We start from the raw sequence: 6,506 nt of genomic DNA, 5'->3' as shown, positions 1-6,506 counted from the left end.
TAGCCCTCTGGGCTTCCAACATGGCCACTATAAGACAGACAGTAGCCCTCTGGGCTTCCAACATGTCCACTATAAGACAGACAGTAGCCCTCTGGGCTTCCAACATGTCCACTATAGGACAGACAGTAGCCCTCTGGGCTTCCTAACATGGCCACTATAGGACAGACAGTAGCCCTCTGGGCTTCCTAACATGTCCACTATAGGACAGACAGTAGCCCTCTGGGCTTCCAACATGGCCACTATAGGACAGACAGTAGCCCTCTGGGCTTCCAACATGGCCACTATAGGACAGACAGTAGCCCTCTGGGCTTCCTAACATGGCCACTATAGGACAGACAGTAGCCCTCTGGGCTTCCAACATGTCCACTATAAGACAGACAGTAGCCCTCTGGGCTTCCAACATGACCACTATAGGACAGACAGTAGCCCTCTGGGCTTCCAACATGACCACTATAGGACAGACAGTAGCCCTCTGGGCTTCCTAACATGGCCACTATAGGACAGACAGTAGCCCTCTGGGCTTCCTAACATGGCCACTATAGGACAGACAGTAGCCCTCTGGGCTTCCAACATGGCCACTATAGGACAGACAGTAGCCCTCTGGGCTTCCTAACATGGCCACTATAGGACAGACAGTAGCCCTCTGGGCTTCCAACATGGCCACTATAGGACAGACAGTAGCCCTCTGGGCTTCCTAACATGGCCACTATAGGACAGACAGTAGCCCTCTGGGCTTCCAACATGTCCACTATAAGACAGACAGTAGCCCTCTGGGCTTCCAACATGATCACTATAGGACAGACAGTAGCCCTCTGGGCTTCCAACATGACCACTATTTGTTGCGGTCAGTTTGTAGTCTACCTTGCGGTCAGTTTGTAGTCTACCTTGCAGTCAGTTTGTAGTCTACCATGCGGTCAGTTTGTAGTCTACCTTGTGGTCAGTTTGTAGTCTACCTTGCGGTCAGTTTGTAGACTACCTTACGGTCAGTTTGTAGTCTACCATGCGGTCAGTTTGTAGTCTACCTTGTGGTCAGTTTGTAGTCTACCTTGCGGTCAGTTTGTAGACTACCTTACGGTCAGTTTGTAGTCTACCTTACGGTCAGTTTGTAGTCTACCTTACGGTCAGTTTGTAGTCTACCTTACGGTCAGTTTGTAGTCTACCTTACGGTCAGTTTGTAGTCTACCTTGTGGTCAGTTTGTAGTCTACCTTGCGGTCAGTTTGTAGTCTACCTTGTGGGCAATTTGTAGTCTACCTTGTGGTCAGTTTGTAGTCTACCTTGCGGTCAGTTTGTAGTCTACCTTGCGGTCAGTTTGTAGTCTACCTTGCGGTCAGTTTGTAGTCTACCTTACGGTCAATTTGTAGTCTACCTTGCAGTCAGTTTGTAGTCTACCTTGCAGTCAGTTTGTAGTCTACCTTGCGGTCAGTTTGTAGTCTACCTTGCGGTCAGTTTGTAGTCTTATAGGGCTCTGGTCAAAAGTAGTGCACTATGTAGGGAATAGGTTGCCATTTGGAACTTAAACAGAGGTCACATACATGAACAACAGGAATAAATAAATACAGCTGTACAAAACATGGTCAGAGCACGTGGTTCCTGCCTGGTCAGACACACGTTAGGCTTTTAGGAGGCAATAGTACAAACCAGTAAAGTTCAAAGTTGAGCTTCTTTATAACGATTTGGAATTTATTTTAGTCTGAAAAAAACAGTGTATTAAAGTCCTAAAACATAACCATACAGAACCTTACTAAATCCAACTCAAAATGTTGGTTTTCTTCTAAGGAATGCTAGTTATCTTAAATGCCCTTTAAGTATCCCAAGTGCCCCTTGGTGTCCTGTAGAGGGAGAAAGTAAGAGAGATTCTGGAAATAGCTAGCTTGGGTACCAGTCTATTTGTGCCAACGTGTCACACACCCAACTGTTGCTTAGGTGCAGGAGATAAAGAGTAACACTGAAATGAAAAGTAATCTCTGCACACCGAGGATCAATGCACAGTTTTCTATGTACTTAATCTGAGTTTTTGGTCATCAGCCTAAATAAATTGAAAATGGTGCATTTATCCTCAGTGTGCGGAGATTACTTTTCATTTAAACATTTCACTCCTTGTAATGCCAAACAAATGACACGAAGTACAAGGTGTGAAATGTTAGCCCAAAACGAGTCTGGATTTCAGGCTAAGAAATAGCTCCTTAGGGATAACTAGTGGCAGGTCAAACTGATAATCAGTAAACTGTAAGGCGTCAAAGACAGGCAGACATCTGAAATCCACTCTTGTGACTTTCAAAACTCAGAAAGTGTCCAGTTTACAGTAGCTATTACAACATAGTGCACGACAACAAAATACTTTTATCACGACAACTGGTTTGATACATTCACCTCTGAAGGTAAATAATGTACTTACATTCAGTAATCTGGCTCTGATTTGTCATCCTGAGGGTCCCAGAGATAAAATGTAGTGTAGTTTTGTTTGAAAAAAATCTATTTTTATATTCAAATGTAGGAACTGAGTTCTACAGTTTGACCCCACTGCTGTCTCTTGCTCCCGAGTGTCTTTTCTGTAGGGAAGCTAATGATCCACCATGACATTCCTGGGAGTGTGTAAACTATCATTTTTTACTTTAAACTTTAGTTACCATAGCATTTTTGTATGTTCTCTATAGTTATGTACTTGAAACTTGATACAAAATGTTACTGGATCAGTAAAGAATAACATCACACACACTGCTGCCATCTTGTGGATAACATCTAAATTACATCTAGAATACTATCTCAATGTATGGCCTTTCTCTTCCATTTCAAAGATGAAGGAACAAAAAAATTATATAAAACACATGTTTTTTGGTTTGTATTATCTTTTACCAGACCTAATGTGTTATATTCTCTGACATTAATTTCACATTTCAACAAACGTCAAAGTGTTTCCTTTCAAATGGTATCAATAATATGCATATTCTTGCTTCAGGTCCTGAGCTACAGGCAGTTAGATTTGGGTATGTCATTTTAGGTGAAAGTTGGAAAAAAAAGGGTCAGATCCTTAATTAACATACTTTGTCTATTGGGCTTCACTGAAGTGTAGGGCGTCAGTGCTTTCAGTGGTCGACCGTCCAACGGCTCCAACAGGAGAAGATTGTTGGCTTCCGCCGAGGTAACCCTAGGAAGACAAAAGAGAAACAATATCAGTGTTAGGGAAACTAAAACTAGCTTCAGGTTATTTTGGAAATGCAAATAGTTATTATCTGATATTTTTTTATATTCACTTTAACAGATGGTGACCTCAGCTAGGAGCGAAAGAGCAGCGAGGTTTCCCAGGTCTCGGCTTCCTTTCATCTTTCTTCCAAACCAAGTAATTCTCCCAGATGTTGTTTAATTTTATTTAACCTTTACTTAACTAGGTAAGTCAGTTAAGAACAAATTCTTATTTACAATGACGGCCCACCACAAGGCAAAAGGCCTCCTGCAGGGACGGCGGATGGGATTAAAAATAAACAAAATATAAATATAGGAAAAAACACACATCACGACAAGAGAGACAACACAACACTACATGAAGAGAGAGAGCTAAGACGACAACATAGCAAGGCAGCAACACATGACAACACAGCACGGTAGCAACACAACATGGTAGCAGTACAAAACATGGTACAAACATTGTTGGGCACAGACAACAGCACAAAGGGCAATAAGGTAGAGACAACAATACATCACACAAAGCAGCCACAACTGTCAGTAAGAGTGTCCATGATTGAGTCTTTGAATGAAGAGATTGCGATAGATGTCGTAGCACTTGGTCCTCTTCTTGATTCTGCTCCGGTAGCTCTCCTTCTGTTTCTCCTGCGCCTTGTCCATGTTCAGTCTCACCTTGATTGATAACAGGAATAAATGACAAGAGTGTGCAAAGCTCTCATCAAGGCAAAAGGGTGGCTACTTTGAAGAATCTAAAATATATTTTGATTTGTTTTAACACTTTTTTTTGGTTACTACATGATTCCATATGTGTTATTTCACAGTTGTGATGTCTTCACTATTATTCTACAATGTAGAAAATAGTAAAAAATAAAGAAAAACCCTTGAATGAGTAGGTGTGTCCAAACTTTTGACTGGTACTGTATATTCACATAACCAAATAATTGACTAAAACACACTGTTTTGCAATAAAGGTCTATAGTAGCCTCAACAGCACTCTCTGGGGTAGTGCCATGGTGTAGCCGGAGGACAGTTGGTGTCTGTCCTCCCGTGGGTATATTGACTTCAATAGAAAACGTAGGAGGCTCATTGTTCTCACTCCCTTCCATAGACTTGAACAGTAATTATGACGAATTCCAGAGGACGTCCTCCAACCTATCAGAGCTCTTGCAGCATGAACTGTCGGTCACCCAATCGAAGGATCCGAAACAGAATCTAGTACTGAAAGTTTAAGCTACAGCTAGCACTGCAGTGCATAAAATGTGGTGAGTAGTTGACTCAGAGAGAGTCGGAAAATAGTTTTGAACAAATTAATTTCTTCAAAAATTAAGGAGAAGCGGCAGAAAGAAAGAGAGATTTTTGTTGCATTTTTTTCACTCTCACTTACGCAGCTAGCTAATTTAGCCTACTTAAACACCAGCTCAAACTTAGAGGAATGCTATTTATGTTAGCTAGCTGGCTAAGGCTATCGAAACACTGGAACTCTTCCAAGTCAAGGTAAGCTTTCGGTTGTATTCATTTATTGCCTCCGTGGCCCACTGGTGTAACTGCTAAACTGCTTGCTATACACTGTACTGAGTGATTGTAGCGGGTTTACTAACGCGTTAGTTCTAATAGCTATGTTGACTACGACGTTAGCTAATATGGTGACAATGATGTAGGCTGTGTGTAGCGTTCATGGTATGAAGGTTTGGCTTTGAAAGTTTTTTTTTCTGTCCACAAAGCCAAGGGAAAAGGTGAGACGAGAGCTGCTATTAAAGTGAACTGTGTGTGCGGATGATTAGGGATGTATTCATTCAGAGAATTCTGTTAAAAACGTTTCATAAACGTAAGGAAGCAGAACGAAATGGGGATAAACGTACCTGAATTTGTCCAATAGAAACTCTTGTTTGCAACTGTTTGGAGTATTGATTACAACCTAGATGAGCTAGATGCAGGCAAGAGTGTGCAAGGCGGTATTGAATGTGTCACTATCTGTCATCTTGATGATGCCAATGTGTCTCTCGACCTTATAAACTTCCATTCGCAGGCTAGGTTGTAGCAACCTCATGATGGGTATAGTGAAAATGTAATGTAGTAGCCAGAAACCTAGCGATGTTACATTGAGCCAGGTGAACGGAATATGAATGACAGCCATCGAATATGCTGCTATAGAGATAAACCAATGATTAAAATGTAATAATAATCATCCTCCCTAATCTTAAACGGCACCAACCGCCACTGGTGTACGGTGACGTTTTAGGCTTCTTTTGTCCAATATTGGGCTAGGCCGTCACTAGTTAACACAGCCACAAAGTCATAAACCCCACCTATTTCTAAAATGTGATATTAAACCTAACTTTATTCACACTGCTAACCTTATGCCTAACCCTAACCTTAAATTAAAACCAAAAAGCAAATGGTTTTTTTTGTATATTTTTTACGATGTAGCCAATTTTGACATTGTGGCTGTGGTAAATAGTGGGAACCTACGTGTGTTTTGTTTACACGCCTACCTGCCCTCTCATTGGCTAGAATGGTCCCACCTGATCTTGCCCCCTTCTGCCTGTCTTCCATCATTGTTAGAGCCGCCACAAGACTATCTGGTTCTTATAATGGATCATATGGGGTGTCGCCTTTCTAACAAAGACAGTACAGGCACAGAGTTTCGTATTTGGTACAGGTTTAGAGCAGTGACTGAACGCTTGCAGGATAGTCCATATCTACAATCATCTTTGTTGATAGTGATGTTGTGTTACCATAAGTGGGTGAATTGGTCTACTTTAGCATGTACAATAAAGCCTCATCCCTTAATTAACTACATTGTACAATTCAAATAAAGCGTTTTGTTTTGGGTGACTACAGCGCCAGTGATAAAACGCTAAAATAGAGACATTCTAATTGAGCGTGGCGTCAAAGCGTATAAACCCGCCCATTCGCCTTCGGTTATGTCATTATATTTCAAAACAGTGCATTGTAAAACAAATTACACACAAGCTCGCCTTTCGGTGAGTTTAGGCCATCATTATATTGACATCGCATCATTGTGGCTATATATCGTAAAAAATGTTTGTAAGCAAAAACGACACAGCTTTTTTGGTCTTAATTTAAGGTTAGGCATAAGGTTAGCAGTGTGGTTAGGTTTAACATCACATGTTAAGAAAATAATTGTATAAATATACATTGTTAAAGCCATAATTATGACTTTGTAGCTGTGGTAATTAGTGACGACCAAGCGCCATGGAGGGCATCTTCTACTACTACTTACACTGAGCGTACAAAACATTAAGAACACATGCTCTTTCCATAACAGACTGACCAGCTGAAAACTATGATTCCTTATTTATGT

The sequence above is a fragment of the Salvelinus namaycush genome, unplaced genomic scaffold (assembly GCF_016432855.1).
Source record: "Salvelinus namaycush isolate Seneca unplaced genomic scaffold, SaNama_1.0 Scaffold690, whole genome shotgun sequence".
Classification (NCBI taxonomy): Eukaryota; Metazoa; Chordata; class Actinopteri; order Salmoniformes; family Salmonidae; genus Salvelinus; species Salvelinus namaycush.
The sequence above is the reverse complement of the archived record's forward strand: the minus strand, read 5'-3'. Positions refer to the sequence as shown.